The following is a 13,417-nucleotide window of genomic DNA, read 5'->3' as shown; positions in this document are numbered from 1 at the left end:
GGGGCACCACCACATCAGGCCAAAGAGCAGAGCTAGGTCTTTTCGCATTATGTAGGGTGAGCAGTGTGTGAGTGTGTAGGGTGAGCAGTGTGTGAGTGTGCAGGGTGAGCAGTGTGTGAGGGTGCAGGGCGAGCAGTGTGTGAGCATGCAGGGTGAGCAATGTGTGAGTATACAGGGTTAACCATGTGTCAGCGTGCAGGGTGAACATTGTGTGAATGTGTAGGGTGAGCAGTGTGTGAGTGTGCAGGGTGAACATTGTGTGAGTTTGTAGGGTGAGCAGTGTGTGAGTGTGTAGGGTGAGCAGTGTGTGAGTGTGCAGTGTGAGAGTGTGTAGGGTGAGCAGTGTGTGAGTGTGTAGGGTGAGCAGTGTGTGAGTGTGCATTGTGAGAGTGTGTAGGGTGAGCAGTGTTGTGTGTGTGTTGGGTGAGCAGTGTGTGTGTGTGTAGGGTGAACATTGTGTGAGTGTGCAGGGTGAACATTGTGTGAGTGTGTAGGGTGAACAGTGTGTGTGTGCAGGGTGAACATTGTGTGAGTGTGTAGGGTGAGCAGTGTGTGAGTGTGTAGGGGCAGTGTGTGAGTGTGCAGGGTACGAAAACTCAAACTAAGCCCACCACACACACACACGCACAAAACACCACACACATAAAACCACACACATAACATCACACACATAACACCACACACATTCCACACACACACCACACTCACAACACCACACACACACACAACACCACACACACACCACCACACACACAACACCACACATTCACCACCACACACTCACCACGACACCCTCACCACCACACACACAACCACACACACAACCACACACACAATCACCACAAACACCACCAGCCGTCAGTGCATGCTACCCGTAAGTTACGGTCGTCTCAGACCAGACTGCTGACGGTTCCCAGGGTTAGGAAGGCTCGTATGGGAGGGAGATCTTTTAGATTTCTCGCTCCCAAATGCTGGAATATCCTGCCTCCAGAACTACGTCTTGAACCTTCTGAAACCCTTTTCAGAAAAAAGCTCAAAACTCACCTTTTCAGCAGGTAACTTCTTATGGGCGGGAGGGCGGTCATTTCTCACTTACTACAGCGCGGGGACACGCCAGTGGCGTCACCAGGCGCTTTACAAATGCCCAAAATAGAAATAGAAATGCTTTCACCGGGCACAAACACTACCAGCCGTCAGTGCAGGCTTCCACCAGGCACACACCACAAGACGTCCGTGCACGCTTTCACCAAACACACACACACCACCAGCCATCAGTGCACACTTTCACCAGGCACACACAACACCAGCCGTCAGTGCACGCTTCCACCAGGCACACACCTCCACCCGGCAGTGCACGCATCCACCAGGCACACACACCACCAGCCATCAGTGCACAATTTCTACAGGCACACACACCACAAGCCATCAGTGCACACATCAATTGTTAACGCATCCACAATTAACTATTGTAGCAATCGCAGTATGGTGCATTTTACTTTTAAACATATTCATCTAAAGCGCAGCATGCCACCATTGCTACAATTCCAATCCAACCCACATAATTCCACTACACACCACATGCATACCCTCCATAACACATGGCTAAAAGACATTGCCATTCATAATGCCATTAGCTCTAACTCAAATAAATCCGAGACCTATTGCATTTCCAATGCTTGTTGCATGTTGGGATAGAAGATCACTCTTCTTTACATTTATTAATTTAACAACAAGCTTCCAATTTGTTATGGGGTCCATTGGGTCCATGACTGAAAGGTTCTTAATCTAGAATATTTCACATTGTAGCACCCACTGTTTCTGGCCCTTTCTCCATGTTACTTACTATATGTGTAAGCTTGAATCCCGGCTTGTTGACATTGAAGGCCCTTTCTTTGAACTGTAAAACTTTTATCGATATTTGATTGCCAGTTTTGATACTGTATTTGTGTTCCATGAGTTTAGTCTTGACTTTCCTATCCATTTTCCCGACATATCCGAAATAAATGCAAAAGAAGAAATTACATGTAGCGGCGACTTTAAGTTTTATTTTTTTCTCTGACGCTGGGATGCTGAACATCTACCCCTTTGATGTTTTTACAATGTCCGCAAGATGTGCTGTCTTCAGTCTATGGGCTTTAAACACGCCCAGTGCTTTTGGTTAGTTGTTTGGCCTGCCTTATGAAATTCCTTTGCTCTGGTTGGTAAGTAGTGTAGATCTGTCCCAGCAGAATCCACTGATTGTTCTTTTTATTGGCCATCTCTGGCCTTCTGTTGCCTCCTCGCTCGCACCCCATCCCTCCAGTCAGAAGCGTCATCCATCCTGCACTGCTGCTGGTTGTCCTTTTTGCTGCCTTCTCACTCACACCCCCTTCCACGCATGATTGCAGGGCAGTATAGACTTGCTTTTTTTCAGGAAATGGCAGGCACAGTAACAGTATTTAGACTCTACTTCCTTTCCTTAAAAAACATAAAGAGAGCAAGGAATTCACATGTAAGACTGAACAAGCCCTTTATAACTGTGTTGTCTTGCACAGATTGTCTACTGATTTCCTCATAGGGCACTTTCATTCTAAGTCCTCTACACTGTGCTGCAGATGCTTCTCTGGTCCTGTTGATAATTCCTACACTTTATGTTCTCCAGGCAGGGCTGCAGCTGCTTCTCTGGTCCTGTCAGTAATTCCTTACTCTAAGTCCTCAAGACAGTGCTGCTAGCTACTTCTCTGGTCCCATTAGTAATACCTCATTCATAGTCCTCTAGACAGTGCTGCTACCTGCTTCTCTGGTCTCATTGGTAATTCCTCATTATAAGTCCTCTAGAGTAGACAGTGCTGCAGCTGCTTCGCTGGTCCCAGTGGTAATTCCTCATTCTAAATCTTCTGGTCAGTGCTGCAGCTGGGTCTCTGTTCCTAATGGTAATTCCTTATTCGTAGTCCTCTAAACATTGCTGTTTGCGGCTTCTCTGATCTCATTGGTAAATTCCCCATTCTAAGTCCTGTAGACTGCGCTACGAGCTGCTTCTCTAGTCCTAGTGGTAATTCCTCATTCTAAGTCCTCCAGACAGTGCTGCTAGCTGCTTCTGTGGTCCTGTCATTTACTCCTCCATTCTAAGTTCTTCTTAGGTAGTGCTGCAGCTGTGTCTCTGTTCCCATTGGGATGGCTCAAGCTTCGAGGTCTTGCACCTCTTACAGTGCTTTTTCTAGTTTCATGGTCTCGCCCGGCATTAGACGCTTCTTTAACGTCGCTTCTGAGACCCCGAGCACTTTCCAACTTTCAGTCCGGATCGTTACCCGACCGGTGTGGTGCACTTTGTGGAGATTAGCTCTTGGTTAGAGCAGGTAAACGATGCAATCTCCCTTTTCTGCCCTGATGCAATCTCCCTTTTCTGCCCTTTTTAGTTCTCCACACATTCTTGCTGTGGCATCCCCTTACAATTTTACTTGTCTTTTTGTGGCTCAGTCTGATTGGTGGGACCGTTTAATCAATATCTGGCCCGCGGCGTAGACTTGCTCGAAGTTGGAGCAGGTAAGCGGTTTCCCTGGTTTGGAGATTTTTCATGCAACACTTGTGCGGCACGTTATTCCAAACATTGTTTTGTTCTGATTTTAGCTTTGCTTGATTCGAGGGCCATTTAATTAATGTTTGGCCACTTGTTGCTGCTATATTGTGACCTATAAATTCCATTGGATGTGAGTATATACCCACTATATAATTTATGTATTTCTCCGTCAGTTGATTTAATTGACTATTCGGGCCCCCTTTTTTGTACTTATAGAGGGTTCTTTTTCATTCGCATTTCTCTTTGGTGCAATTGTGCCTGGAGCAAGTGAAGTCTACCTATTTCTATGCTGTGGACTCTGTCTTGATAGGTGATTGAGTCTACTTGTCGCTTCCTACATTGGTTTAGGAAATACTCTTTCTCTTGTCCTTTATGCACAATTTTGATTTTTATCCATATTTATGTTCACTGAGTGTCCACACCTTTCTGTTTAATATTTTAATTTTTGGAATATTCATTCTTTTAGTGGCTTGACTGAGTTTGGGTCCTTCGCTAGTCATGATCACTGGTTCTTTAGGTTCTATTTCTTTTCATCTCTCCCTATTTGGCGATTTGTTTTTCTCTGTTAATTCTTCTTTTTTCTTGATTTAGTCATCATGATTGATCTTATGCTATGAAATGACCCTTGGACAATTCCTGATACCCCCATGTTTATACTTTTTTTAGATTTTATTACTGGAATTCTCTAATGGACGCTCTGGTATTCACTATTGTCTGTCCTGATGAGGACCACCAAATTTTAATGTGGTTGAAACGCCGTTGACCCCTTCATGTGGCCTACATTGAAGAGACGCATTCCTTGCTATGTTTTGTTTTTGTCTTGTACAAACTACATATATGTAATTTCCCTCAGCCATCTTTTATGTTTACACAGTGTATTGTCTTTATGGTTGTTTGTGTAACTTATTGAGCGCCATTGTTGCTTTATTGTTGTCATAACTATTAAAAATGTTGTGCATTTTTGCGAATTTGTGTAGGGGCATCACTTTTTAGAAAATTATTTGCAATTCTATCCAATTTTATTTTATTTTTTCTCTTTATTCTTTTCTTATTCATTTTTGTTAGATTTTTTGGTATTGTTATTTTGTATTTTACGTTAGATATTTATCTCAAACCTTTGTAAGGATTCCAGTCTTCACTTTGCCCCAGGTTCAGGTCTTAGGGCTGCCCCTATTGGTGGTAATTAATTTCTCCCATTCTAAGTCCTCTAGACAGTGCTACTAGTGCTTCTCTGGTCCCATTGGTAACTCCTTCATTCTAAGTCCTCTAGGCAGTACTGCATTTGCGTCTCTTTTTCTAGTGGTAGTTCCCCATTCGCAGTCCTTTAGGCAGTGCTGCCGCTGTGTCTCTGTTCCCAGTAGTACCTCATTATTCCTAGTCCTCTAGAGAGTGTTGCTAGCTGCTTCTCTTGTCTCAGTGATAATTCCTCATTCTTAGTCCTGTAGACAGTGTCATCTAGACAGTGGTGCAGCTGCTTTTCTGGTCCCTCTGGTAATTTCTCATTCTTAGTCCTCTAGGCAATGCTGCTAGCTTCTTCTTTGGTCCCATTGGCAATTCCTCATTCTAAGTCGTCTACATAGTACTGCTAGGTGCTTCTCTGGTATCGTCGGTAACTCCTCATTCTAAGTTCTCTTAGCCAGTGCTGCTTGCTGCTTCTCTGGTCCCAGTGATAATTCCTCATTCTAAGTCTTCTTTACAGTGCTGCTAGCTGCTAGTCGGATCCCATCGGTAATTCCTCATTCTAAGTCCTCTAAGCAGTGCTGAAGTTATGTCTATGGTCACAGTGGTAATTCCTCATTCTGGGACCTCTAGGCAGTGCTGCTAGCTGCTTTTCTGGTTCTACCGAAAATTCCTCAAACTTGGTCCTCTAGGCAGTGCTTATTTATTTATTTATTTTAGGCATTTATAAAGCGCAACTGTCACCATTGCAGGCATCCTGGCGCTGATAAGATCAGAGGAAACGGAAGTGATCACGGGGAGTGTGAGCTTTTAGGCGGTAACCACGGGGAATAACCAGGTTTTAATCCTTCTTCTGAATAGGAGGAGTTCAGTGATGTGCCTAATCTCAACAGGGAGAGTGTTCCAGAGTTTGGCAGCTGCCACCTCAAAGGATCTGCCTCCGGATCTAACTTTCCTAAATCTGGGTACAACTACCAGCTTGGCCTCAGAGGATGGAAGCTGTCTGGTTGGAATATACCAGGCAAATTTCGATTGTAAAGGGGCAGGGCCCGATCCATGGAGAGCCCTAAAGACTATGCAGAGGGCCTTAAACTGTATCCTCTGTCTCACCGGCAGCCAGTGCAGTTTGCCCAAAGCGGACGGCCCATGAGATCTTCTTGGAAGCCCCAAGGCCAGCTTAGCAGCTGCTGATTGAACCCTTTGGAGCCTATCCAATAAGAACCCAGGGGATCCTAGCAGGAGGGCGTTGCAATAGTCCAGCCTGCTAAGGATGGTACATCTTACCACTTGGGCACGAGCATGAGATGGTAGGAGAGGCAGGACTTTTCTTAGTGAGCGAAGGATGGCAAAACAGCAGGCAGCCGTCTTTTGAACATGCGTCACCATACTGAGCCTTTGATCCAGCATGACCCCTAGATTGCGGACTGATTCCACCGGCCGAACTTTGGTCCCTATTTCCGGGGGCCAAAAGTTGTTAGGAAACGGTCGGGAAAACTTAGTTCCAGCACTAAAGAGCACCTCCGTCTTACCTGCGTTGAACTGAAGGGAGTTGTCCTTTAACCATCGGGACGTGACACGTAGGCAGTCGTGGAGGACCTCCACAGATGTTGAGTCCTCACCTTCCAAGGAGAGGATCATCTGCGTGTCGTCAGCATAGTTGACAATCCTGATGTTAAAGCTTTTAATGAGTGAAATCAGAGGTCTGAGATAAAGATTGAAAAGGATTGGGCTGATTGCGGAGCCCTGAGGAACCCCATGTGATATCAAGGAGAAACCTGACTGAAAAGGTGGTATGGACACTGCCTGCTGCCTATCCTGCAGGAATGATTGGAACCACTGCAACGCTGTACCTCTTACTCCCGCCTCAAACAGCCGCCTCAACAGAATCTTATGGTTCACCGTATCAAAGGCGGCAGACATATCAAGCAGGATCAGGAACGCTGCCTGCCTTCTGTTTGTGCGCCTTTGAAGCTCGTCCATAGCGGTGATTAGAGCTGTTTCGGTTCCATGGGCAGGCCGGAAGCCAAATTGAGCCCCATCTAGTAATTGATGACATTCCAGATGGTTGGAGAGAGTGTTACTAACTAAACGCTCCACAATCTTGGCCGGGAAAGGTAGCAGGGAGATAGGCCTATAGTTTTTTGAGCAGTCTGGGTCTAGGGAAGGCTTTTTTAGCAGAGGCGATACTAACGCCCGCTTCCATTGAGCTGGAACGGTGCCAGTCCCTAGTGATTGGTTACAAATTAGGTGGAGTGGGGGAAATATTTCCTCCTCAAATTCCTTCCAGATTTTTGGGGGCACAGGATCCAGAGGGGACCCAGAGGAAATCCCTCTGGCTAGCTTAGTAAAGTCCGCGTACGTAAGTGGTCCACAGGAGACCCAAGTCTCAGATCAGAAGTAGGGACGAAATCCAGGGGAATTTCCAAGTCCCTAAGGTTGAGTTCAATTTTTTCCTTGAAAAAAGCAGCAAGGCTGTCGCACAAGTCTTGGGACGGGACGATAGCGTTCCTGGAACACTCAGGGTTAGTGACACTATTTAGGATGTTAAAAATACTCCTGGAATTGTTGGTGGAGTTACAAATCAAGGAGGAATAGTATTCTGCCTTAGATTTTTTAATCAGGTTCTTATATACACGGACCTTATTTTTCCACTCCTCTTTAAAGGAGTCCATATAGTCACGTCTCCACCTTCTCTTGGCTTGTTTGCATCCCCGTTTAAGGTTTTTTAGATTGTCATTAAACCAGGGGGCAGAGTCCTTACCCTTACAACTACATGTTTTTAGGGGGGCATGAGCCTCAAGGACCTCTGTGATCCCAGTGCAAAGAGAGGTGTAGTTTTCCTCTATATTCTGATCCCCATTAAAGAGCAGTTCCCTATGGAACACCTCCCCGAGGGAGTGCAAGCGTGTAAGAGCCCTCCAGTCTCTGCACTTAAATTCCCTATTCGTCACAGGTGCCTTGTGGAGACCACCGTTCATGTGAATAAAAAATTTAACGAGTGAGTGGTCTGTCCACTCCATAGGTAAGGTTTCCCCCATCGCCACCAAGTTGGGGGTCACGAAAACCAAATCTAGGAGGTGGCCCGCTATGTGGGTAGCCCCAGAAACCAGCTGAGAGAGGCCAAAGCTTTCACAGACTTGAAGCGAGTTGCCAAGACCCGAGTCCAGGGCGCCATTGCGCCAGAGATTAAAATCACCAAGGATAAGCAGCTTGTGATGAGAAAAGGCGATATTAGTCAGGGTGGCCAGTAACTCTTGTTGCTGCTGAAGGCTGAAGGCCCCTGGCAGGCGATAGCATACGATCACAGTAACAGTAGTCCCGGAGTGGGCCTGAATTGACAAACCTAGTAGCTCAGTGCCCACGGTAGGGTCTAAAGCAACGGCCTTAATGCTGCAGGACACTCTAAAAATAACTCCTACCCCCCCCCCCCACCTCTCCCACTAGGCCTAGGAGTATGGAGAAATTTAAACCCAGGAGGACACGCAAATCCGGGGTCGACCAAACAATCCGGACGAGTCCAAGTTTCGGTCATGAAAAGAATGTCTAGTTCATGAGTATCGATCAAGAGCTGGATCTCAGTACTCTGTTTAGGCAGGGACCTAACATTCAGAAGGCCACAGTTTAGAAGATCGTCGCTCAGAAAGTCGGCTCGAGGGAGTGCCGTATGTAACAGAGTAAATGTACCTTTATCCGCATGTTGCTTACCGATTTGTATGAGCGTCTCTCTAGAGTAGGGGGGCCCAGAAGGTAGCTGACCAGGGTCAGTTGAGCCAAAATAGGCAGCATAGCTGGCACAAGGCGCTACCTTGGCACGGACGGGCGCAGACGGGCTTGCCTTAGGCGTGCCTTCGGTGTGCAAACGGCGCGCCCGCTGCGCCCGTCCGCTGCGCGTCCTTAAAGTGCACATAATTTATAGGGGGCAATGACGACTAGCTACTTTTCTGGTCCCAGTGGTAATTCCTCATTCTAAGTCCTTAAGACGATGCTAACAGCTACTACTCTTGTCCCATCAATAATTCCTTATTGTAAGTCATCCAGACAGTGCTGCTAGCCGCTCCTCTGGACTTGTCGGTAATTCCCATATGTTAAGTCCTGTAGGCAGTGCTGCAGATGTGCCTCTGTTCCCTGTGGTAATTCCTTATTCTTAGTCTGCTAGGCTGTGCAGCTAACTGATTCCTTGGTCCCTCTAGTAATTCCTCATTCTAAGTCCTCTAAACAGTGCTGCTAGCTGCTTCTCTGGTCTCATTGGTAATTATTCATTCTAAGTCCTACAGACAGTGCTGCAGCTGCTTCTGTGGTCCAGTCCATAATTCCTCAGTATAAGTCTTCTAGACAATGCAGCAGCTGCTTCTTTGGTCCAGTTGGTAACTCCCCCATTATAGGTCCTCCAGGCAGTGCTACAAGCTGGGTCTCTGGTCACTGTGGTAACTTCTCATTCTTAGTCCTCTAGGCAGTGCTGCTAGCTGCTTCTCTGGTCCTGTCAGTAACTCCTACATTCTAAGTCCTCTAGGCAGTGCAGCAGCTGTGCCTCTGTTCCCAGTGGTAATTCCTCATTCTTAGTCCCTAGGCAGTGCTGCAGCTGCTTCTCTGGTCTCGTCAGTAACTCCTCCATTACAGGACTTCTAGACAGTGCTGCAGGTGCTTCTTTGGTTCTGTCAGTAACTCCCACATTCTAAGTCCTCTAGGCAGTGCTGCAGCTGTGCCTCTGTTCCCAGGGGTAATTCCCAATTCTTAGTCATCTAGACAGTGCTGCAGCTTTGTCTATGTTTATACATTATCTACACTCCAAACCAAAACACATTGGTAAAAGACACTGTGATTTACAACTCCAATAGCACTAACTCTCACAAATGCGAGATCTAATGATTTGCAAATGCCTGTTGTCAGGGCAGGGTTTAGGGCGGTGCGACTGGTGCCACCGCACCGGGTGCTGACTCATCCAGGGGGCTCCGCGTGTGGAGGTATTTTATGGCTTTAAAAGCACCTGCTGCTGCATTGCTGGCCTCCACAATTTTCATACAAAAATAAAAATGTCAAGATCACAGGGTGATTTATGTTATTCCCGGAGAGAAGAGTTTTTCCAAGTGAAATTTGTAACTCATTTTATGATAGCACAGAGGGTTAATGTGCCTGCTGGAAAGAATGTGTACTATGCAGATCACAAACTGCATATAGTTTAAATTGTTCAGTGCTTTTATCGGAGAGATCCTTTTCTTACTAGCAGTGTAGATGTTAAAAAAAGGTATAGATTGGAGCATTATGATGTTTTCCTCCGTCTTTCATTATTCTAATGTTTCAAAAAGGGTTCTGTTAGAAATGGGGTTGCCAATTCTACAGGGGGTAGCATGGTACAGAGCGGGCAGGCCAAACACCTGAGGACATGTGTGAAGCATCCACGCAGTATGCACAGACGACACACCAGGCACACCACAAAAGAGACACAACACCACTTTGGATTGAAAAAGAAGAACCCATGTATTGTCTCCAACCTGCAAAAGTAAGACACAGTAATCACAGTTGGGCGCCAAAGGGCGCCAGGGATATGTCTACCAGGGGGATTATTTACAGGGGTATTCAGAAAAGGAATAAAAGGATAAATCCATTAGTTTCCAGGCTGAAATAAAGACAATGTGTTATCACAGGGCATGAAACATCAGCATTATCACTAGGCATGAGCATAAAATCAAACATTAGGGGCCAGAGCCCAGTATGACTGGCATTAGCATAAATCGTCATTAACATTAGGCCTCCTCACATAGGCAGAACACATTTGAGAAAAACTACGAGTAAACACATAACCCACTATACCTCATCAGCCTCAAAGCATAAGAACAGAGAGGCACAACTTTGATAGGGACCACATCCTGCATACTCAACACTGCAGGCAAAACCAAATGAGGTGGAGAAAACATTAGACCTCTCCACACGAGCGTCGGGTCCCGGCGGTGATAGCGGTGAGATCACAGTGCGGGGTAGGCACCCGCCAGCTCCCGCTCCTTCACTCTCTCCTCCGGGGACCCCCAGGCGGCGGCGGTAGTGATCTTGGGCAGCACACACGTGGGGTAGGCACCTGCAGCCCTCTTATGCCCACAGTTCTTCCTGGCCCCACAGCACTCAGCAGACACAGTGCTAGGAAGGGGGCAACAGCGTTCCAACTCACACAGCAGGGCAGTCTTGGTCACGGCGCTCTGGGGACACAGGCAGTCTCCTGCAGGCCAGCGCTTCCAGGCGCACAAGGGGGGCGGACAGTCCCAGCAGCAAGCCCCAGGGGCCCCAGGGTAACTCCTCTCACCTATGGGGGGGTGGGGGTCCAGTCCAAGGCGCTCCTTCCCTTCAAGGCGCTTTTAGGCACCGCGCTTGCGTGGCGCCAGGTCCCAGTGGCGTCAGGGACCTAGGAGGGCCCTCCTTCTTCAGGGGGCCGGGGGACAGAGCGGTAGGCACTACTGGGCCAGGTCAACAGTCAGTGGGGGCTTCATCAAAACAGGGCGGTAGGCTGACACCATCCTCCACTGCAGCGTGGCCCTCCTCCTGAACAGCAGCCTGAACTCCTGAAGTGGGGCTTCCACTAGCCCTGGGGACAGTAGAGGGGGGATGGATGGTGCAGGGTCCAGCACACAGGCCCAAGTGGCGGTATCCCCTGGCAGCAGGTCCCCTCATGTTCCTGTCCCAGCTCGGTCTCAGCACATGGTGGCACAACCCCCTTATTTATAACCCCCTCACCCCACCTTCCAGGCAGTGCCAGAGCCTTCTAGAATTCTCAGGCAAACCAGTTCTAACTGGCTCAGGGGGAGGAGTAGAGCACCCTGGGTGCCAGGCTTTCCCTCCAAATGCTGGGGTGGGTGGGTACCTAACAACTAGACCGCTAACCTACTGCAGTCAGGTGGCACAACGCACAACCATGGCATCCATTTTCAAAATAGCAGTTCACCAGGGTACAATTTCGTGATGGAGGATTGATAACTGCACACCATTGCATTGCATTTAACATCACACAGGGCATCTCCCACCTCACATGGCCTATACAACTTTATTACCATGGGGGAGACATCCTGAATTAGGGGGGGGGGGGGCGAAAAGCAAAAGATTTCGGGGGAAAAGGGCCAAGTCCAACAGGTTCATCTCGGTAAAAAAAATTATTGTTATTAAATGTAACCCCCAACCATGGGGTTATATTTTGAATTCTGAGTCTCTGCTTCTCCAGACCAGGCTCTCTTAAAGTATACTGTCTACCAGTATGAATGACATGTGACTCACCTTGTAGTCTTCTGGCTTATGTAATATTTGCTATGTACTAATTTACACACATATGATTGATTATCTCTGTGTAATGTGTGTGTTATGTAAAGTACTTTGACACCCTGCACTGGTATAAGTGGCTCTATATAAATAATTAAATATATCTGAGAGAGAGTGGTTATGGAGACTTGAGGGGCACTGTTAAAGGGTGGTAGTAAGGGAGTCTGTGGGGGACACCCGTGGGGGGCGCCAACAAACAATGTCGCACAGGGCGCCACCAGCGCTAAAGCCAACCCTGCTTGTTGTTCTTGCTTTTGGTGTAGCTATCATTGGGGTGCAATTGTACCATATCTGAAGTTTTGTGTCTGCTTTGATCATTTTAGAAGCTGCGTTTTTATGTTTTTGATTTGTCTGATCTAAGTGTGCTCAGTTAACTCCTCTGGTCCTAATTTGCTTTTCGTGGGCTTTTTTCATTAACTATACTCTTCTCTCGATGTTGGTCTTTCCCCTGCTATGCTATTCATTCCTCTGTCAAGGAATTTATTACTTATATTCTATTTTTCATTATTATTACTTTCATTGAATCCTGAGGGGTTGAAAAAAAACGGTAAATTTGGTTTCAGAGACCAGTTATGAAAGTATTAAAATGTGCATGTTATGCTGTTACGTACTTCTACTGTGTAACATTTTTTCATAAACCTTCTGTAAACATGATTGTTACACCTTACAGTCCTGTGGTTTATTGGTTTAATTTGTATATGAACGTAATCTTGGAATGTACTTGTTGAGTTTTACTATATTTTTGCTTCACTGGAGTGCCAAATCTAAAAAATAGCACCTTAAGTCAAGACTCAGTTGTGACAGCCACTCCTTGTTAGTAAAAATAGTGCCATTCACAAATTGGTAAATGAATATAGTTGCTCATGCAGGAGCTGCAGATGTGAGTGATACGAATCATTCTCATTCCAAACAATTATGGATGAAGACTGTTGTGTAAATGGCTCCAGTATGAAAACTGGATGCGCTCCTTCTAAAGTCTCATTCAAAAAGGCCAATCCAACAGCTTCTAATCCATCATTGAAGCCCAACCATGTGGTACAACTAAGCACACTGGTTTCTACACTTGGTTATACCACTGTTTAGAAGTTTGTTTAAGTTGTTGTGTGGTGCCCGCACCCCATGCCTTGTCCTAGGTAGTATCACCAGTAGAGAGAGAGAGAGAGAGGGTACCTTCTCTCTGTAAACTATTCAGTGTGAAACCACTTCCCAATGAATTCCATTTGTTTCAAATCTTCTTTAATTATCCTTCCCATGCATATGTTTATTTGTTTTTCACTAAGGCAACACAAGTTGTGGTGATTAGCTTATACTTTATGTATGAAAACACTCAAAAAAGAACATGCAGAATACTCATAGCTATCTTCGCAACTGTCACTTTACTCCCCA

The sequence above is a fragment of the Lissotriton helveticus genome, chromosome 7, assembly GCF_964261635.1.
Source record: "Lissotriton helveticus chromosome 7, aLisHel1.1, whole genome shotgun sequence".
Taxonomy (NCBI): Eukaryota; Metazoa; Chordata; class Amphibia; order Caudata; family Salamandridae; genus Lissotriton; species Lissotriton helveticus.
The sequence above is the reverse complement of the archived record's forward strand: the minus strand, read 5'-3'. Positions refer to the sequence as shown.